This window comes from Pinus tabuliformis, chromosome 1_1, assembly GCF_031772625.1.
Source record: "Pinus tabuliformis cultivar Carrire ecotype Pingquan chromosome 1_1, CPIR1, whole genome shotgun sequence".
NCBI classification, from domain to species: Eukaryota; Viridiplantae; Streptophyta; class Pinopsida; order Pinales; family Pinaceae; genus Pinus; species Pinus tabuliformis.
This window is the reverse complement of record NC_142297.1, coordinates 611,515,932-611,539,756: the sequence shown is the minus strand read 5'-3', so window position 1 is coordinate 611,539,756 and position 23,825 is coordinate 611,515,932.

Below are 23,825 nucleotides of genomic sequence, written 5' to 3'. Positions count from 1 at the left end.
TTTTGTTGAAATGAACAATTTCTCCTAGAAAATATTGTTTGGTTTTCTCCCGAATTTGGGTTTCCCAAGGCAAAATTTTGGCGTCTACTATGTATGGCTATTCTATTATGATGTTTATTGTTTCCATTTCATTTACAGTTAATTTTCTGAGTGTAATTTCTTAATGATGTTTTGGGGTATGCTAAATTAATATCATATATCATTAGAAGTAATTATCAATTGTGGAAAATTATGCTTGTCTAATTAGCACTAGAAAATTAACATGGTATCAAAGCTTTGTTGAAGAAAGGCCATTGAGCTCAAACCTTGAAGACACCTATTTGGTAATCTGATATGTGACCATATTCTTGACCAGAAGTCTCCCTTTATTAAGCTTGAATATAGACTGGAAGGTGAAACAAATTTTATGGCTAGGAGGACGAAAATGGATCTCATTCTTGAAGAGAATGATGTCATGGAATATGTGGGAGGAAATATTATTGAGCCTCAAGACGATGAGGGAAATACCAAGCACAAGGAGATGGAAACTAAGATCAAGAGGATTCTTGTTGAATCCATTAAAGAGCATTGGATTCCATTTGTTGTTGGGTTGATGACTTCAAAACAAATATATGATTCCCTAGTAGGGATATATGTAGCTAACAACATTGGTCAAAAGATGAATTTGAGGAATCACCTTCGTGATATTCAAATGTCTAGATCAAATATTGTGGCTTCCTACTTCATGAGGATCTCTTAGTTGAGAGATAATCTCAAGGCTATTAGAGAAAATATTGATGAATCATAACTTGTGACTGTGACCCTTAATGGGTTTTCGAATTCATGGGATTCAATTGTATCAATCATTTGTGGAAGAACAAAAGTTCCAAATTTTGATCAGCTATGGGCTTCTTATACCCAAGAGGATTCTAGGCTTGTATTTAAAGGGATGGTTAAGAGACCTCAAGATGGTGAGTCCCAAGCATTTGTGGCTAATAAAAAGAATGGTAAAGGAAGAAGAAAAATTGGAAATTTCATAAAAGGAATACAGGTAGAAGACCTGCTCTCATTCAAGATCAAAGGAAGAAGGATATGTCAAATATTTAGTGTTTCGGTTGTCACAAGTTTGGTCACTATAAAAAAAAGTTCCCTCAAAGGAAGAATGATAGGAAGATGAAGGGAAAGCAACATGCTTTAGTAGAAGACATTAATTATGATAAACATCCACATTAGAAAATATCTAGGAATGAAAGTACAAATGATATTGATTACTTCTTCTTTTTTGCCCTTATAGGAACTGTTGTAGACCATGGTGACATTTTGTTAGTGGACAATGGTGCCTCCATACATATGACATGTAATTGTGATAGTATCACATAATTGGTAGGGATAAAGTCAACACAGAAAGAGGAACTTGGTGAAAATACCATGTATGCAATCAAAGGTGTTGGGTCAACATCTTTCTAGTTGGATCTAGGAGAAAATGTTAATATAAATTATGTGTTGAGTGTATAAGGTTTGTAAAAGAACCCGATATCTACTTCATCCTTGGAAGACAATATATATAGAGTTGCATTTTTTGATGGAAAATTAATCGAATCAAGAATTGGTACTTGATAACGCCAATCTATGTGAGTTATGGAATTAATTTTTGCTCACATACACTACAAGGATTTACCAGAATTTAGGAAGAAGAGTTTGCAAGGCTTGTGCATTTGTCAATAATGTCAAGGGATATTTTCTGAGCAGTGACAATAGGTCCAAGGGGATCTCGGATCTAATGAATTTAGATGTATGTGGACCGATGGAAATATCATCTTTGGGTGGTTTCTTGTACTATGCAACATTCATTGATGATTTCTCATGGAAAACATGGATATACTTCTTAAAGACCAAGGATGAAGTCTTCAACATGTTCCAAGAGTTTAAGGCCAACTGGGGTAAACATGAGGATAGATTCTACTACAATCAGATTCGAACTCCTATGTCACCTTAAGTAAGTGGAACCAATGGAACATCACATACAGTCAACAAACATCATCAATAGAACCCTCAGGAGACAAGTTAGGCAATCATCCAGCCTGTCCCTCGGTCCCACTATTATTCTGCAATTCTTAGGCCATAGTCACTCTCATGCTATGGGAAAGGGAGAGGCTAGCAACCTAAAGTCCCTCTCATAGACCTACCTACCAGCGACTGTGGATTAGAATTGCGAGTTCTGTGCCAGCGACCCTGGGATTTAAGCCAATTTTCTAGCCCAAAATCCTGGCCTTTGCCCATAACTTATTATAACTTCCAGAATTCATTAAAAACATAATGACAATGTTGATCAATCAAAAATCACCCTTAGGACTAGGCATGAGCATCCCTAACCGGGATTGACATTCTCTCAAACACTTGGAATCAATGCAATCTACAGGTCTAAGATACAAGACATAGCATAAATGACTGAAACAACTTATGAACCATAACGAGTAAGATCACCTCCTTCTCCATTGAACTACTATATCATCAATTAGGTCTTGCATCCATCCATTTAACATTTACAATTAAATATATGAGATAACCATGACATAAACCAGTCATTCAACTATGCTTATAACCATCATAAAACCATATAAATATAAGAGATATGACAACCATTAAATCCACATATAAATCAGTGCAAAAGTAAGAGAACTTAGATTCTAATAATCATAGGCAAATATGACCAGGTTCAAGACTTCCACGTACCACTCGACCATAAACATGGTTGAACCAAATCTCTCTTTCAGCGAGTCACCCCTGTGCCATATTCCAAGCATGAATGTGGGATATCATAAAACAACCAAGGGAATCCAAAGGTTAAACCACATACACCCTCATCAAATCGTGATCACACCAAAATCAGTGCTCCGATCACAACCAAAAAGAACTTCAAATGCCATCTAGAATCTGTTAGCCTCCTATCGCAATAGGTGTTCATATTTCATGATTGACAGTTGAAAGTGCAAAATATGTCATCTTTTCATGCTGCAAGGTTCCATATTTCCAGAAAGAGGCCAAAGAAGAGGCCATGAAAGTGTGTCAATCTAAATGCCACTGCTATATTCCAAATTTTGATGAGTTAATCCATTTTGATGAGTTTTTCAGTTAAGGGAAGTCCAAACAGCTTAATCTTGGCATCCATAGGTTTCAATTTCTTGTTGTAGAATATAGAGAATGAATATCTATCCAAACAACTTAATCTTGGCAGATTTGTAGATAGGTAGAGAAACAAGGGTGCTCAACAGCTTAATCTGAGCCCCTGGATGATATAAGGGTACGTTTAGATAGGAGGGCAGTCAAAATAAAAAAGGATAATCAGGGTCTGCAAGTCCAAGTGCACCCATGCAAAAAGAAGAAAAAATGCTAGGTAAGTAGGTTAGGTAAGTAGTTTTTTGGTTGCAGAATCAAGCTATGTGATCCATTTCATGTTTTTTAATGCTATAACTATTCAGATCACAGGTATAAGGCAATTTCCCTTTGGAGGAGCTCAAGCGAGGCATGTCTAATTCCCCTTTCTTCTAAATCTCCAAATCACTCACTAACATCCCCTTGAGGACCTTGGGATCTGCCCAACCAGCCCTGTTATCACTTCATCTTTGTAAAAAACCAAGTCAAGCTTTGACTCTCTTCAGTGAAAAGAAGCCACATTTCTTGTGTAAAAATCATGTCTCCACAGTCCATTCACCTCCTAAGTCTAAGTTTCAGCTCACAAACTTAGCCTCTCCCCTACACTTCACCTCACAAATTCATATTAACTCCTAACTCTACTATCTAGCTCCCTAGATCATTTCCTTATCCCTATTATACAAAAAACTATATAAAATCCCAAAAAATATCACATATCCCACCCTATAGCACTATAGCTATGTACATACAGTTCTGGGAAATAATAGTCCACCTGGGACTATTATGAACCCATCCGTGTCATAACTCTGGGATTGGTCTAAACCTCTGGTTAGGCCAATAACCTATATCCACCCCTTTACCCTTAAAACCTCACTATCCTACCTTTCACGCACATAAAACCCCCAAACTCCGCATTAACCTAAGGTTTTCAACCCCCGTCGCGCATTTTTGTTTAAATAAAACGGGCGGGTCCCGTCCCTAACCTCCCGCTACCTCGCCTACCCCGCCAGCCGTCCGATGCCAAGCACCCCAGATCAACAGTGGGTGGGCGTTTTCATATACCGATCCGCCGGAGGTTAATGTCCGGGGGATGGGCGGTTTCCCTGCCGTACCTACGCCACTTGTCAGCCTCTCGGTGTGTTCGGAGGCCCCTCCCCCAATACCACCTATGCGGAAAAGCGGTGCGGGAGAAAACCGGATACCGCCTTTGTCGAATGACGTCGGTGCCACGTCTCCATCACGTCATCAACCTGCGTCGGCCTCTTGCCACCGTGTCTTGTGCCACGTCACTGCCACGTCGTTGCCACCGTACTGCCACGTCACCCTGCTGACGTCACCCTGCCACGTCACCGCCATACTGGGACCCATGCTGACGTCATCACCGAAAAGGGCGTGAAGTGCGAAATTTGCAGCGAAGGATGCCCGGAATGAAAAACCGAGGTAGTTTTTGATGCGCGATTAGCGCATCGCTAAGAAAAATAGGCCAAAATGGAAGCCCTCTCATGGCTCGGCTACCAGCAGGCCTGAAATTCGAAAATTGACAGGAATTTCTTCACGCAGGATTCAGAAAAGGGGCGAAAACAGTTCTTAAGGCAACAGAGGGCCGGACAACAGCCATAAAATGTCGATGGGACAGTTTAAAGCATTCAGATGACAACAAGGAGCCCAGGTTCAGTGAAAGTGTATCAGAGGAAGCGGAAAAGACTATCAGTCAATATTTTTGGTGGAAATCCATATTTCCAAAGCAGGCAAACATTAAGAGGCCCCCATCAAAGTCAATAAAGCAGTGTTGGGCCATCAAAGCTCACCAGATCAAAGTTAATGCATAAGGCCACCTAAGGGCGACGTTGCAGAAATCAAAGCACAGTTATGGCCAAATGCCAGCACAGGGCTCTAAGGACATCATAGTTACTCATTTTTTGAGGCAGCTGCCCCCAACGCAGCATTAGATAGATATTTTGGCATTTATTTCAAGCATATGTTAGGTTCAAGACACTTATTGCATCAGATCTATCTCAGATCTGATTCTTGTATATATTTTTCTTATAAAAACCACCCTAATTTACTGTTTAGAGGGTTGGTTGGTTGATTCGCTCCACTAGAGACTCGCTCTGTATACTTGATGTTTTCCTTAATCAAAGACTGCTGAAAAGCTTGGAGGATGGACTGTTTACTGTTTGTTTAATGGTTGAAGAGTGAATGTGGAATTCTTGTGCTGCAACATGACTCAATAAGTGTTTTCTACCTCTGTTTTCCATTGATATATGCTCATATCATACATATGTCACCATCTAAAATAGCAGGAAAAATGAATAGCTTAGACTTTGTTTAACTGCACTCTATGCTCAATTTTTGTTGTTTCTTTATGTTTTCCTCTGAATTGGTAATGAATATGAAGTCGTTTTGGCTCATATTTCCCCTAATTCACCCATGTTTGACAGTTATCTAGGGATTCTTTACTGCTGCTAGATAGAGCTCATTCACCTTTCCTCTGTTAATATGAAAGAGAGATTCTTAATTGCCTCTCATTCCTTAGCCTTCGATCCATCTCCATTTAGCTTGAATGTTGTTTCATGTGTAACTATCTTGCTCCATTTTCCTCTTGTGACCAAGAAAACGCACCAGCAGTCCTACTCCTTGACTCCATGCCCAATGGTTTGAAACTCTCATATTATACCTACCTCTCTACTTGGAAACATCATCCTTCCCACCAAAACTTAAACAAAACCCCTTGAACTCAATAACTAGCCTAAAATCATCATCAACAAAGCTAAATCATAAAGAGAGAGCCCTCTCTGATTGCAGGTAGGCTAGCACCTGCAGTCCAAATTTTGGTTAGTGGTTACCTCGGCCATATTCCCTTGGGAGTCAAAGGGAACAACCTGAGTGATAACAGAATCCATCACTATCCTTGAGGAATCTTTTGTCTCCTTGTCTCTCAGGCTTTACCATAATCCAAACCTAGATCACTAGGCCCTAAACCGAGACATATCCCTAAGGCTTTACCATGTATCCCACCAAAACTGGTCAAGGGATTCCTAAGCCTTTGGGAATGAACCTTGAGACCACCTTCGTCCCAGATTTCGAAATCCAACCGACAATTCCAAAATTTTAAAACCGAAATAAACATCCCAACATACCATGGCATTTAGAAAAAGGCTAGGTTGGTTGAAATCCACTGCCATAACCTAGCAAGACCATGCCACAGACAATAAGAGAACCATACACCAACATGCAAAGTCATGCATGTCCAAACCAGCTAGGAAATCACACATGCAAAAGGTTATCTGCAAGTATTCCTGTTGAATTTGCTTGATCTCGATTTCCTTTCGTTGATCATTGCTTGCTTTTCCTTTCCTTTCCTTGCTCCAAACTAGAGTGCTCCAAGAAAACTCTAAGTGACCAAGAGATTGAGAGAGAGAGGGAGAATAATGAGAGAGCTCCAAACTTGAACTTGACAAAAGCCATGAATCGATCCTCAGAAGCCTTTTTATGAATGAGGCCTCTATTTTCTTCATTTTCCATTATTTTCCTTCATTTTCCTCCTCACATGAAACCTGTGACATTTCACCTTACGTTTCTCCTAATTTCCTTTATTTTCATAAATAAATGTGCCAAAATGCATTTTTTCCTTTTAATGTCTTTGCCATAGCCTTTGCCAATTTCCTTAGCCAAAACACACATCCAGTGATGCCCACTAGGATATATTTGACCAACATTTAGCTTGGGATACATGTCCCTTAACCATGGTCTTATTTTTCCTTTATTAACTTTTATTACATGAACTTTTCACTGGGGCTGTTACATCCTTCTCCAAGGAAATAAAGATTAAGAGGGAGTTGATAGGTCCTTAGAACCCTTAACAAGATGGGGTTATCTAGGGAAGAACATGTCAATTATAGAGGCTACTAAGGCAATAATTCATGATCAATATTTACCCAAGTTCTTATGGAGAGAGGCATCCAAAACGATAATTTATGTTTATAACATAAGTCCTCACCAAATCTTGGGGCATAAGACTCTTGAAGAGGCTTTCATAGGTGAGAAACCAAAAGTTGGCAATTTGAGGATCTTTGGTTGTCTTGTCTACATTCATATACCTAAGGGGAAGAGGATAAATCTAAAGCCTTTTGGGAAGAAGGTAACATTTGTTGGACACAGTGAAACATCAAAGGCTCACAAGATCTATGTTCCAGGACAATGACAAGTTGAGATCAAACATGACATTACCTTTGATGAGAATGTAGCCTACTAGAGATACAAAGGATGTCACATGGACATTGATGATGAGGAGCAAGAGGCTCCCAAGGATGTAGGTTCATGCCCTTTTGTACATGTGGAACATCCTTTAGATCACCAGGAAGAGCAAGAAGAGCCCATTACGCCAGTGGACCCACTTAGGGTTGTTGTTCCAGAATCCAAGAACAGGTCGACATGGCTTTGAAGTACATTACAAGATGTAGAGAGGCATGCAACTCTGCGTGGCACTTTTAGGGAAATCAAATGTCCTAAGAATTACTCAGGATATGCAGTACTCATGATTCACATTATTGATTCCGAGCCATCCAACTATGAGGAGGAAATAGCCAGAAAGTTTGTAATGATGCCATGATAGAGGAATATTAGTCCATCATGAAGAATGATGTGCGGGAAATTGTGCCAAGACCTGAGGGGAATTTAGTAGTGAATTCCAAAGTAGATATACAAGATCAAGCACGTGGTAGATGGTAGCATAAAGAAGTACAAAGTGAGATTTGTGTCAGGAGCGTTCTCTTAGAAAGAGGGAGAGGATTATGAAGAGACATTTGCTTCAGTCACCAAGTACACTTCTATTAGAACTATCATTTGCATTGCTTCTATTAATGGTTTGAAATTGCACTAGATGGATGTGAAAATCACATTCCTCAATGGAGTGATTTAGGAAGAAGTGTACATAGAGAAACCTCAGGGATTTTAGGTACATGAGAAGGAGTCTCATGTTTGAAAACTAAAGAAGGCTTTGTATAGACTCAAGCAGGCACCTTAGGCTTGGTATTCTCAGATTGATGGATACCTGATGAGTCTTGGTTTCACCAAGAGTGATGCGGATCCAAGTGTTTACTACAAGGTTGTTAAAGGTGAGCCAAATATCTTGTTGTTATATGTTGATGGCTTGTTTTTTACACGAGTAGAAAATCTCATTAATTAGTGTAAGAGGGAGTTGACCTTTGAGTTCGAGATGAAGGATCTAGGTTTGATGCATTACTACCTGGGATTAGAAGAGTGGCAGAATCTACGTGAGATCTTCCTTGGTCAAGGGAAGTATATTATTATGATCCTTTAAATATTTGGAATGATGGGATGAAAATCCATGGCCACTCCCATGGTAACCAATCTAAAGAAGCTGAGAGATTATGACATATTTGGTGGATCCCTTTATGTATCAATGGTTGATCGGATACTTGATGTATATGGTTAATACTAAACTTGATATTTTCTTTGTTGTGAACACATTGATCCAGTTCACGGTGGAATCGAGGCATGTACAATGGCAAAGCATGTGTTTAGATATCTGGATGGTATAATCATTTATGGTTTGAGATATGTATCAAATGGTGAAGTACAGTTACATGGATACATAATTTTCGATTGGACAGGAAGAACACATCAAGATGTTGCTTCAGTTTGGGTTCTGTTATGATATCCTTGATGAGAACGAAGCAAACATCTGTCATAGTCAACACTGCAAGGCTGGGTATGTTGCAACTAGTATATCGAGTTCTAAAGTAATGTGGCTTTGGAAGCTACTCGTAGGATTCTTTAATTAGGTTTTAGAGATGACCGTGATACATTGTGACAATCAAAGTTGTGTGAAGCATTTAGAAAATCCAGTTTTCCATGACAGGTCGAAGAACATTGAGATTAAGTACCACTACATTCAAGACATGCTATAGAAGGGAGCAATGATGCTCCAATATATTTCTACAGATAAGCAAGTTGTTGACATTCTCACAAAGCCTCTATCCCAGATGAAGTTTGTATACTTCAGGGACAAGCTTGGAGTGGTTGAGAATGCCTCCCTCATTGAGAGGGAGTGTTAACATTGTAGCATTACGACAAACATTCTCCCTAGATAAAGGGTATTGATCGGGTGTCATGTAATGTGGCCAGGTAGAATGGCCCAAATAACATTACGGCTCATAGTGCTCCCTTGGTTAGAGGGTTTTGACAATATTTCCAAGGGTTACTTGGCTAGTGGGTAGAGTGAGTGCCTCAAAGCACCAAGAAAGTATTTTTACCATTCAAGTGCCATGTGACAACATGGGGGAATAGTAAGTGGGCCAATGGTTTCACCATTGGTTAGGGAGAATTTGGTTCCTAGTGACAAATTGGTCAATCAGTGACCCAATACTAGTTTTGTTTTTACCACAATTAGGGGGTACCTAACCATATCCCCAAAGGGTATCTAGATAGTGGGTGAGCATTAGAGAACTTTTGAGGTCTAAAATGAGCCTCCTAAGAAAAATGTACAACCAAAATAAACTTTATAAGGACCAATAAGATTCAAGATGATGATGTCAACCATTGGGGATGATTCACCATTTTTGGGGTAAAAAAATAAAAAGATCAAAAAATAATAAAATATTAAAACTACTTTTTCAACTTGTATTTTCAACTTATCTCCCTAAGATTTTACTCTAATTTTATGCAAAATTTAATTCCTCATCCAAGGAGTACCCATTTTGCATACTTTCGATTGTCCTTGCTACACGAAAAATGAGAAATGCATGAAAAAATGTGATTGCAATCACATTTTTCATGTATTTCTCATTTTTTTTGTAGCAGGGTTTATCAAAAGTATGAAACATGGGTACTCCTTGGATGAGGAATCAAAATTTTCATCCAATGAGTGTTCCTACTCGAAATTTTAGTAAACCCATAGGGGGATAAGTTGAAAATACAAGTTAAAAAGTATTTTTTTCTTTTTTTCCCTCTAAAATTTGATAATGTAATGTAATCTTGTTTTATTATTTCAGCTATTATTTTATAATTTCCTTAAGAGACCCATTTTAGACCTCAAAATTTCCCTAATGTAGATCCTTTGCATGATGCTTTCTACATGGTTCTAGAATAGAACATGAAGTGGATGGATAAATAAACATAATAGGCTCATTCAATCTTTTATTGGGATGGAGAAATTTTTTAGCAAAGTCGACATATGAGGAAGTCAAGGTGAATACCTCCCTAGCTAAGAGGGAGTGTTGATTTTTGGGTAGCTATGGGAGGTATTTCCTAGCTACACAAGTCGGCTCGTGAAAGAAAATTAAAAGAGAAAAAGAATAGTATTTATGAGCTCATGTAGGCTTCAAAAGGTCAAGTCAAACCCATCATGTGAAAAGGTGTGACCCTTAGTCAAAATCCACCTCTTTTAACCACTATAAAGGCCAATTTGACCTCAAACATTTGGACAATTTAGATCATCATCACATCTATTGTTCTTATGTTCATACGTGTGAAATAAGGAGGAATACTTCTGGGGTTTCACAAAGATATTGAAATTGATCGTTGACCATCTTTGACATGCTTGTCTTGACTAAGAATTAGTTTTTGTCTGATTGATGTTTTGACTATATTTTGGATGAGTTATGAAAGAGAAGAAGGTTGCATTGACCATATAAATTCATACCTCTTTATGGGAACTTTGACCACAGTTGATTGCAGGCTACTTGAACACATGTTCGAGTTGGCCTCAAAACAAATTTTAGCGGCTTTGACTTGTGTTGACTTCTCTGCTACTTGAAGCTTTGACCAGCATTGACCAAGTATTTCTAGGTAGTTTGACTAAGTTGAGTTGTTGTAGAAGGCTAGATTTTGGTCTATTTAACCAAGTTTGACCCGTGTTGTAAATATCAGATTGTACTTTTGTTGAACTGACCAATTTCGCCTATTAAATGTTGTTAGGTTTTCTCCTGAGTTTGGATTTCCTAGAGAAAGATTTTGGTGTCTATTGTGGATAACTATTCTACTGTGATCTTTATTATTTCCATTGCATTTACAATTAGATTTTCTGAGTGTAATTACTTAATTATGTTATGAAGTATGCTAACTATCATATATCATAATCTACATCAAAATTATATTTAATTAAATATAAATTTGATAATTAGAAAAAATAATAATAGAGTTTAGGCTTCTGTGATCCATATCAAGTTAGAGAAAGATTCTTCGGCGAAAATCACATGGAATCTCATTTGTCGACGCGTTTCGAACCAACTAGTGTGGTTCATCGTCAGGACAAGTTAATTAGTGTGATTCATCGTCAGAAAAAATAATATTAATTTCCAAATTCAAATTCAATTCCTAGTAAACTCATAATAAGTATATTCTTATAACATATTCTAAAGTATTATTTTCTTCAATGTTAAATGCATCACATCCTTTTTAACATTTCTATAAGATCAGTCTGAATTTTTTATTTTACATATTTAAACCAGGTGAAAATTAAATTAACTACGTTTCTTTAAAGCAAAAGGACAAGTACAAACATTTGGTTTATGTACTAGCATAAGGACCAAGTAAGCTTGTATATTTAAAAGTATAAAGACAGTGTACTCTGGTTAGTACAAGACGGGTCTAGTTATAAAATATCTCAGCAAAAAAATGAATTTTTTATTTAATAAATATTTATTAAATATAAAAATATTGAATTTTAAAAATAAATTTGAAATAATTATTTAATATATAAAATTATTTTAATATAAATTATGTTTATTTTGGATGATAAGAATATATGATTTCATTTTTTAGATTTAGATTTAGTTATTTTTTTTTGGTGTTTTATTTGAATTTTCCATTTTACCTGCTTTAACCATTTAAAAATTAAATTAATTTTATTTTATAAAAACTAAAGATAAAGTACGATTGTTTAAATATTATATTAATTATGTTTCGTAAAGAATAAAGACAAAGTACCATATGTTAGTACAACTTACAAATATCACAAAATACAACTTGAATATTTAAAAACATAAGGATAAAGTACAACCTAGATATTTAAAAGAATAAGGACAAAGTAGATAAGTAAAAGAATAAGGTCAAAGTGGATAAGTAGAGTTATAGAATATTTTTGAAATTTATATTCTTATGACAAATATTTTCGCAGGTAGATATATTAAATTTTAAAATTATAAAAATTAATTAAAAAATAGTTTAATATATAATATATTAATTTAATATAATTATTGGGTGTATTTTGGGTTGTTGGAAGAATGATTAGTATTTTTTTCATTTAGGTACATGTTAAGCTCATTAGCATTAAGGTATTATAAGTTTTTTGTGGTATAGAAACACAAGGTGAGATTGGAATGCATACGCTTATGCAAAGTTAATTGTGTGATCACTCCAAAAACTTTGGGGATCTTTTGTGTGATTCAGTTGTGTGCTCACTCAAATTACTTTTATAAATAAGTGCATTGTCTACAACGTCACTATAAAATGATTTTTCAAGGTCACAATTTGTTTATTATCAATACTAAAGATATCATTAACCACTAATATAAACCTTATTTAACTTTAAAATTGACTTGTAGTCATCTTAGGGATTATGTTGAATTTAAAGGTATTTTGGCTTTATATTTACCTAGTTAGAAAATTGCCTCTCAATTTATATAAGGGACCATCTATCAAGGAATTAGGTAATGGTGATTGGTAATTTTATTGTGAAGTGTGTGATAGTAAATGCATACATGCCATTATTTTGGTTAGAAAAAGCATAATCGTACTTCTATAGGACAGACTATAACTTTACTCAATATGTCCCTTTTTATCACTTCTCTAATCGAGTTTCATATTTGATCATTCCCCCTGACATATCTATGGCGAAGGGTTTTGTTAGGGTGAGGGTATATCCAAAACTAGATTATTGTAAATGCCGAACCCAATATATGGTGAAAATGCATTTTTATAAGGTCTTTTACCACATTAGTGATTCATAAGAAGTTCGCCAAACTACTTCTATTGTATAAGTTATGCAGTGGAGGATTCTTAGGTTTATGTCACAGTCTGGAATTGATTTTATGGTAGAATACTTAGAGATATTACTTGTTAGATATGGTTAAGAAGCTCGTGTCATTATTCGGTAGCTGTAAGGGAGAATTCTAAAGTTAAAATAGTCCCATACTTGATAGTGGTTTTTATCTAATATAAAGAAACCTACATTATGATGTGATGCCCAGTTTCTTATTATGATTCAACCCACTAATATTAGCATTAACATTGTACTTATAAATATGTTGAAGTAGTTAAACCACATACCCAAACTGTATCTACGTTTGACTTTAAGCTTCTATGGTCATTTTTTGGAAAAGTATGATCTGGATTATCCATAGTACTATGTTCATTATGTCAACATTTCGAACCTCAAAGGGGATCCATCATCAAGAAAAAAAATGAATGATAGATTGAGAGAAGAATCTACTGACCAGAACAAATAAATAAATACCTAATGTATGATAAGTTCAAGTAGAAGCAGACTAATTCAAAACTAAACTACATATACTATTCAATTTTAATTATTTTAGTTTTAATTATTTTAATTTTAATTTATTTATATTAATTAAATTCTTATTTTAATTAACCTAATATGAATTAGTAAATAATAAAACTAATTAATTCTATCGAAATAACAAATGAATAAATAGGTTTAAATAGATTAAATGTAATAAGTTTATTTGTATAATGTAATAAGTTTATTTTATATAATTAGTTTTTAATTTTATTTTAATTATTATCTAATTTTATTTTTTCTTTTAATTTAGTAACCTAATTAAATATAATTAGTTTATTTCAATTTAAATTCAAATTTTTATTCTAACCTAATATGGATTACTAAATTATTATATAATTTTTATATATAAAAACAAGTCTAATATGGATTACTAAATTATTATATAATTTTTATATATAAAAACAAGTCTAATTAATTTTTACTGAAGCAAACAAACAAATTAATTAATTAATTAATCCACTAAGTATCTAACTAGGAAAGTAATAAATGATTTGATTTGATTTAGATTTACATTATTTTATTTTTATTTATAATAATTTATAGATTAATTTTATTGATAAATAATTAATCCCCTAAGTACCTAACTAACAAAGAAATAAATTATTTATGGATTAATTTTATTTATAAATTAATAATTAATTCCCTAACTAACTAACTAGAATAGTTTTTTTTTGGTTACTTAATTTATTTATTAGTTAATAATCATCTCTATTAACTTGAAATAATCTTAATAATTATTTAATAATAATAATAATAATTTATTTATCTATTTACAAATAAATGGTTATTATGTCAAATAAATAATTATTAATTCCTCCAAACACACATGATGCTTGGTTTTGGATGAGTGTTTCACAAGGGCCGATGTACAAGATCTCCCATTCTTAATATCAGCTCCATGCTCTTTAAGTCTTGTTTTCAAAGATCGTCATGTCTCCCCAATATAACTCTTGCCACACGAACAATCAATCTTATACACATCCTTAAGTTGTTGATGATCTATGTTATCCTTAACTGACCTCATTTTCTGCCTAATCATTCCACATGTTGTAAACCGAGTGTCTATCTCCTTCTTTCTTAAAATTTTAGCGATTTTATCTGTAACCCCTTGAATGAATGGGAGGTACACTTTCCCACAATTTTCTTTCCCGCAGTTTTCTTGGGGACCCCTGGAGAGGACCTTTTCTTGAGATCTTTTTATAGATTTCTTAATATTAAACTCCTTGTACCCTATATCCTTAAAAACAAAGGTTAAGTGTTTAATTTCTTCATTTAGGTGATCAGAGTCAGAAATTCTAAGAGCCCTAACAGTAAGAGTGTTTAAGACGCCAATTTTTTGCGATGGATGATGGTATGAATCATCATGTAGATGGCTTTATGTATGTGTTTTCTTTCTAAAGACCTGGTGTACCAAAGTACCATCCTCCTTTCTACTAATTGGGACACCTAGAAAAGGAATTTTACTGTTTTCTTCAAGCTCCATAGTAAACTTGATTTCGGATGATATGGAATTAAGATGATTAAAAAACTTCTCAAGCTCATCCTTGCCATGAGTCCATTTTAAGTTGGTGTAATCAACAAATCTTTTCCACCATGTCAGTTTCAAAGGGTATGAGTCAAGGGCTTTTCTTTCAAAGTACTCCATGTATAAGTTGGCGACAATAGGTGAGAGTGGGGATCCCATGGTGACTCTCGATATCTGTTCATATGGCGACAATAGGTGAGAGCGGGGATCCCATGGCGACTCCCGATATCTGTTCATAAAAATTGTCTTGAAAATTGAAAAAAGTGGAACACAAACAAATTTTCGCAAGTTCGGTTGTTTCTGGACCAGTAACTTCTTTTATAACACGAACAACTTCATCTATAGGAATCTTTGTAAACAAAGAAACCACATCAAAACTCACTCTCAACCCTCTCATTCTTGATAAGTTTCACAAAATCATTGGAGTCCTTTATAAATGAGTATGTGTTTCCAACCAGAGGCTTCAAGATCTTAGCCACATATTTAGCTAATTCATAAGTAGGGGGACCAATGGTGTTGACTATTGGTCTAAGAGGGACCCATTCTTTATGAATTTTTGGTAATCCATTAATTTGAGGTATAACCTCACAGGATGGAATTAGCCTCTTTTTCATTTTATCATCAAGGTTTGATCCCATGATAGCCTTCTTGACCTGTTTTATAACCTTAGGAATGGGGTTGGAGTTAATTCTTCTATAACTACCACACTTTAGATGCTCATTCATTTTATGAATGTAATGATTCTTATCTAAAACAACAATTGCTCCTCCTTTATAAGCCTTAAGCACCATTATTTTATCATTATTACAAAGTGATCTAAGAACAACTTGCCCTTCTTTATTTAAATTACTCTTTGGTCGTTTAGATTTCATCATAATAAGGGAACACTTCTATCTTAATACTTCTTTGTCATCCAATGAAAGGCCTTGAGTCCCATTCTCAATGTTGCAGATGATGCTTTCAAATAGAATGTTTTTGGGAGAGAATGCGAACCCAGGCCTTTGCTAAGAGTATTAATTTCTTCAAGAGTGAGCAGTAAGGAAGAGAGATTAACAACTTTCTTATTAGACTTTTTCCTATCCCCATATTCCCTGGGTTTTGCCCTAAATTGAGTATCTACGCAGATCACATTGGCATTGTTCATATCAATCTTATTGGGACTGTTTTCATTAATGGTAGAACCTTTGTGCTCACCTATCGGATTAATTCGACATCCTATATTAATTTCAGGAACGCAGCTATCACCCTCTACATCATTGTTGTTCTTATCCATTTCTCTTATCGGATTTTTAGTGCTCTTACTGTCACTAATGCTTGTTCTATTATCCAATCTTTCAATGTTTGCTCTATCAGCAACGCTTTCGTCAACGGTGTCATCACTAATCTTATCTTGTTCACCATTCTCGTTGTAAGATTTTGAGAAACACAGAGAGATCTAGATCTGCAAAACAATAACAAGCTTGCAAGGCAAGGAAGAAAGCAAGCAAGAATTGAGAAAAGAATGAAAGTAAATTCTACAATATGAGGTTTAGAATAAATACACGAAAGCAACTAAGTTAAGCTTAGTTGTGCATGCAATAACTAAAGCTAACTAAAGCTAAGTGTGCTGTGCCGCATGCATGCAAGCAATAAGTTAACTAGAGCTAATCTAGGTGCATGTACACCAACACAACTAGTCTACAGCTAGTCTAAGTGCATGTACACCAACACAGCTAGTCTAAGTGCATGTACACCAACACCCCCCCTTAAGCATAACTTAGGTGAGTGTGATGCAATAATGAATGGGTCCCGGCAACACGGCCATTTTAGGTACCCATATACAATGCAAAAAAAAAGAGGAAAGAGGGAAAACCCAGTGGGAAAAAAACCCCCCTCAAAATATAATGCAAAAATAGAGAAAAGAAAACTGCTAGGCAGTTGTGTCCTACAACGCAAAAAAAAAGAGGAAAGAGGGAAAACCCAGTGGGAAGAAAACCCCCCTCAAAATATAATGCAAAAATAGAGAAAAGAAAACTGCTAGGCAGTTGTGTCCTTCACCCCGAGTCGATCTCGAACCCGAACAGCTGTGCAGACTGTAAAATTCTGAGAACAGCGCTGTAATTGTCTGCAAACACAAATTTACCCCGCTGATATTGAACTTGCAATTCTTCCACTCGTGCCTGAAGAAGATCATTACCCCGCTGAGCGAAAGCATTTAACCTCGGCATACAGAAAGCGTGGCTGCACTTGGGCAGCAAGCGGAGCGGCTCGTCGTCTCCGAATTTCCCAAAACTCGCCTGAGATAGCTGGACGCCAGAGCCCTGGATAAAGAAGACCAGTTTGTTGGGATTGATCCTGTCCGCCATGAAAAGCGGCATCTTCCGAATAATGTTGTGCATAGCGCCGGAGACACTGAAGAAATAGATGAAAACTGCTGCGGCCAGCCAAACCTTGGGGTCATGCAAGGGCGTGTCCTGGGTCAAGATCCTCTTGACAACGAAGGGGGCGGCCAATACCAACACCCCGCCCACAAAGATCACCTGCTTCTTTGAAATCGGCGGTGGCCGCTCGATCGACCCCACGTGGTACTTGGTTTTCGATTCCACAAATGCAGCAATGCCCTCTGCCGATCTCGCAATCTCGTTCTGCTCCATCGACTCCGCGTCCTTCAGTTTGGTGCTCCCGGGGCCAACGTGGACGATGTGGGGTAGCGTATTCATGGCTTCATCCCAAGCCCTGACAGCGATTTCCTTCGCAGCTAACAGCTCCATGACTTCGACATCCAGCTCCCAAAAACACCAGCACCAGTGCTTGTTGTATTTCGTGGGTTTTTCCGGGCGATTCACTGTACATAGCTTCCACGTTTCCCGGCCATCGAACGTTATTTCGACTCTTACAACTTTTCGCCTGCCGCCAGAATATGCGTATCCTCGCAGAGTGTAAGGTCTCTGCGTGGTAGCCGAATTGATCGGCAAGATTTCCTCATGGCACGGCGTTGTGATGACAGAGTTGGTGTTCTTGGCGTTAATGAGCTTCAGCAGGAGGCCCAGAAATTGACCCTCATCGGCAGAAGTAGTCATGAGGTTCCAGGGATGCTTGGCAGTCACTTCGTGGAGCTCCTTCATTGGCTCGGGCTCACGAGGGTACACGCTCATCACGAAATCTCTGTAATATCTCACATATTTCCTCAGGGGAGCATCGGGTGGGGCCACCACAGATCCGTTCCACAGGGTGTTGTCATATGCAATCAGACCTCCAACCTTCACCAGATCGATCAGACGCTTGTGGTAGTTTAGATAGTTGTCTTTGTCGGCATCCACGAACACAAAGTCGAACGATCCATGCATGTCCTCATTCTTAACCATTTCATCCAGAACTGGCAGAGCAGGGCCCTCTCTGAAGTCAATTTTGTGGGCAACTCCAGCTTTCTCAATAATAGGCAGTCCGATATCATAGTTCTCTCTGTTGATGTCCATGGCTAGAATCTTTCCATCATCGGGCAATGCAAGGGCTGTGCTGAGAAGCGAGTAACCGGTGTACACCCCAATCTCCATGTGATCAACTTGATCCAAGAACTTGGTGTCTTCGACCTCTTTAAAGATTTCGGCGGTAATTGCCTCCTCGGATGTTTCGTTCTTTACATGAGTTGGACTCTCTAAAGCACTGGATTCATAATAAGATTCATCGCAAGAACTTTCCGCATCTTCGTATGAACCAGCGTTTTGTAGAGAACATGAACCCTGCTCCGTCAATGGCAACAAGCCAGACAAAGGTTTCTGTCCTTGAGAGTAATCATATTTCGACGGAGGCGGCATAACATGAAGCATGTTTTCTGGTGACTGCGCATCAAGAATAACTTGGCCTTGGACGTAGTTGGTGGCGTACAGGCTGGCGACATGCGGGTCCTCCGGTTCTAAGCTAAAGCTTTCACGACTATTTCTATAGATTGCGATCGAATCGTTTATTATTCTAAGCATTTCATCTTGTTTTCCAAACAATTCTTCCAAAATTTTCCATACCTCATTTGGAGTTGAACATGATTCAACATGAAATAGCAGTTCCGGAGAAATAGATAAACATAGGATGCCGAAGGCCTCGTCCATGCGATTGAAATATCTTGCTTTCTCCACTGCCGATGTTGGTTCAACTTCCGTTGCCAAGGTTATTCGAAATAAGCCTCTACTTCTGAGATGAAGTTGAATCTTTGGCTTCCATTCGAAATAATTATATGGAGTGAGAATTGCCGATTGTGGAAACTCCAATTTAGACTCCATTCTTTGTTGTTGCTTCAATCTTCTGAACCTGCAAATAAATTGCTTGTGCACTGATTACAAATCCCTGTGCTCCGATACCATGTAAGATTTTGAGAAACACAGATAGATCTAGATCTGCAAAACAATAACAAGCTTGCAAGGCAAGGAAGAAAGCGAGCAAGAATTGAGAAAAGAATGAAAGTAAATTCTACAATATGAGGTTTAGAATAAATACACAAAAGCAACTAAGTTAAGCTTAGTTGTGCATGCAATAACTAAAGCTAACTAAAGCTAAGTGTGCTGTGCCGCATGCATGCAAGCAATAAGTTAACTAGAGCTAATCTAGGTGCATGTACACCAACACAACTAGTCTAGCTAGTCTAAGTGCATGTACACCAAAACAGCTAGTCTACAGCTAGTCTAAGTGCATGTACACCAACACTCGTTATCAACACCTCCATTACAAACGTAATTTCCAACATCGAGAGTGCTGGAATCAACGCAGGAGACATCATCACTCATTAATGCGTTTCTTCCTTCAACATCCATTGTGATCACAACGTCCACTATGTTCTCGACATTCAATGGAACTATTACTGCGTCACCTATCTTGGATGCTGGAAGTGCTCCGTTCTCCACAATTGAATTGATTACTACCACGATATCAACCTTAGCTCTCGGTTGACAACATGCGTCCCCATCCTTCGCTATAGGCTGTATGCTATTTTCGAAGCTGCCAGGTTCATCAGAACCCTCAACCGCTGAAGCCGAAACTGCTGGACCTTTTCCTAATGGACCTTTTCCTAATTTGGAGAGCTTTCTGGAATGTCTCTCATGGGCAATTCTACCTTCTTTCTGAGCCTTCAAGGCAGCCTTTGTATCTACTTTTATCAAATTCTTTAGACTCTAGATATTCATTATAAAATAAGCAATGGTTCCCCACATTTAAGAGTGGCAAACCCATTATTTTCCTTCATATAGAGACATTGGATTAAAATAGGTGAGGGATTTCCTTGCATATTGAGAACTAAAGAGCTAAAGAATTTGAATTAGGTGTGAGCATATAAGAAAATAACTCTCGCTTTATTACTGCACCATGTGCTCATGTGTGACAAAATCTATGTGCTTTCACCAAAACAACGACAATGAAAAAGACCTGGAATTTGAAAATGCTGAGGATGTTTGTTTATTAAAGATGGTTAAAAAAAAAGAGTAAAGGAAACATCATGATGTCAACATTGTTCTTAAAAATTAGTATTTCATTATAAATATTCTCCCATAAAAAAGTTTCTTTGTTCTCCACTTGAATTGAACTTCAATAATATTACTCCATTGAATAAAAATATATGAATATGGAGCAGCATCAATTAGATGTTTCTATTATGACCATAAATTTGAACTAACATATCGAAAAAGAGTGGACATAATTATAGAGGTATATTATTATCTAATCCTTGTAAAGCAATGACACCATCTACTAGTTATTGTGCATCTCACATGCTCTTGTAATGGTAACACTTTAGGGAGCAATATTAAGAAATTACTTAGTTCATTTAATGAATATAATATTTAAGGGAATATTAGTTTTGAAAAAAATCGTAGATCAAATAACATCTATCTCTATTTGAAAATTCTATCTCAATCTTCATGGTGCACCCACATGACAATACGAGAAAATCATATCTTTGATTAGTGGAAATAAAAAAAAATGGGAATCACTTATCACTATAAAAAAAACAAAGATGTTGTACGGAGAGGTATATAAAGATACTTAAGGTCACCATCCTGAAGTTATGAAATCAAATGGATTGAAATGGTGAACCTTAACATTTATTGTGTGTCTTGGTGCTAAATTGATTGATGATATGAATTGTTGCTAGTTTAATGTCGGTTATGGCTTATCAGTAAAAAGAAAGTTTGACTCATTCTAATACACTTGAGGAACTAGATTTATAATGATTGATTGTTTGCATGTTGTTATCATTTTTTTCTTTATTTGTTGGCCATCTACACCAAAAATATTATATTTTGACTTGCTATTGCTATTGCTATTATTTTTCAATAATGATAACAAGAAGGTTCATATACAAAACATATACTTGGGATAACATTTTAACAAGGTCCTTTCAAATAGCCATAACTATTAATTGGAAAAGGAGCATAGAATAGAAATATATTTTCTCTTCTTCGACTACAAAGGACACGAGAAACAAGAAATAAATCCATAGGAGCATGCATATAAGTCTTCAAAAATGAAAACACTCTCATCTCTAATTTCTTTAAAGATCACCTTACCTTCAAGTAGCTTGATGACTTTTATTTAATAACTTGTCAACATCCACATTTTTCTTGGACTATAGACATGAAAGAAAGTGATTGCATCAAATCCCCCTACCACTTTCTTAACTTGATCACTCAAGAATCTGAGATTAATATTTAAAATTTTCCCAGAACCATGCATCAACTTAATAACAAGTTTTGATTTATCAAAAGATTGAATAGACTTTACATTATTCCCTACAGTACTTTTGAGGAGTAGCCTTAGTGCCACAAGTTTTGTCAAATTATGAGATATTCATCCAAGCATTTATTTTTAGTAAATGCGAATCAAATAAAAATGTAGGGATGATGCTTTTTACTTTGGTTGACCTAAGGCATCAAATTTATTTATTTATTTATTTTTATGATCAAATCTATTAGTTACCTTAAACGTCGATCAATATTGGACAATCTGTATCTTAATATAATAGCTCAAATTTAATAAACCATCTAAAATTCCTTTATACTTAAACAACAATTATTCCTTACTAATCATACTCTTCAATAAGATAAGGTTCACAACACTTTCACTCCACTCTAAAAACACATTTTTGTCCCACATTTTAAATACCTTAAACACTCAAGAAAAAACAAAAATTATTATTTAATCTTTACATACTCTTTCATCAACTTTTACACACAACACTTTCACTTCACTCTAAAAGCTTGTTCTGTTCGTACCTCTTAAATACCTTAGAAACTTCAAAATATATGAAAATTGTTATTTAAATTTTACATACTCTTTCATCATTCTTTACATAATTAATTGAACATTAAATTAAACTTTAATTTACAATATTTTACTTTAATACTTAAAATTTTCTTCATCGTAATATATATATATATATATATATATATATATATATATATATATATATATATTTAAATCTATTCCTTTAATTTCTATATAACACATATATATTTGTGATAATATAGAATATAATTGGTGTTGCAGAAAGATGCCTAGCGTTTCTAAGTAAGATTTCAACCACCTCGAAAAGAAATAACTAGCAATTTCCCCTAAAGGTGCAAAGATACACCGAAGGTATGGAAAATTTGGGAAGATCATCTAGCCAAGGTTTGGGAAGATTTGTTTTTCATAGTTATGCTTGAAATAGCAAGTTTGTCTTTGTGTTATGCATACAACATCCTAAATGAATTATCACCAAAATATGTGAATTGCACGTGTAGTTGCAACAATTGTCCCAAATTTAAGGATTTGGAGTGTGGTACCCCAAAAATCTGTTACTGCACATTTTAACCACAACCATGTAGGGCATGCAAATCTTCTACTGCACATTTTAACCACAGCCATGTAGGGCCCACAAATAATCCTGCTAAATAATCCTGCTAATGCATATCAACACCAGATCAGAAGGCTAAAAGCCATGCTAATCATGTAACTATTGGAAATCGGCTAGAACAACCATATGATTGTGAGGACATGGATAGGTTTGTTTATCGTAACTTGGAGGCACATGCAATAGGACAGTTCCCTACAAAAAGGATGAGGTAAAGCTCAACGATGTTGAGAAAGAGATGCACAAGATAGTTGTGGATGAGTTCAAATATGGAACAAAGGAAGAGGCTCCCAATGGCCCAATCACAAAGCTGGTTGATACATATTGCAGTCTACTTAAGCCACATGGGAAACCAGGAAAATACAAGACTCTGATTTTATATCAAAGAACAGAAGTAATCAACTTGTTCCATTTCACTACCTACATTGGTGATTTCCTTCCAATCGATGCATAGAATGAAATTTTACTGCAAATGAGCAAGGATATTTAATGATTTCCTTTCACAAATGTTATCTATGCTTCCTTGCCTTTATTCTATCTGAAATGGTTTTTACCTTAGCATTAGTGCATCATTTTTTTTCCATAAATAGCAACAGGAGCTAAACTCCAAAGAGCCCATTATTTCATTATGTTCATAGAAAGATGCATCTAGGATTATCCTCTTCCTATGACACATGTTAAATTTCCTATTTAGAAGGTTCAAATAATTTATTAATGTTATATTGTCATTGTAATAGGCTATCAAAGTTATGCAGATAGAAAACAAAGAG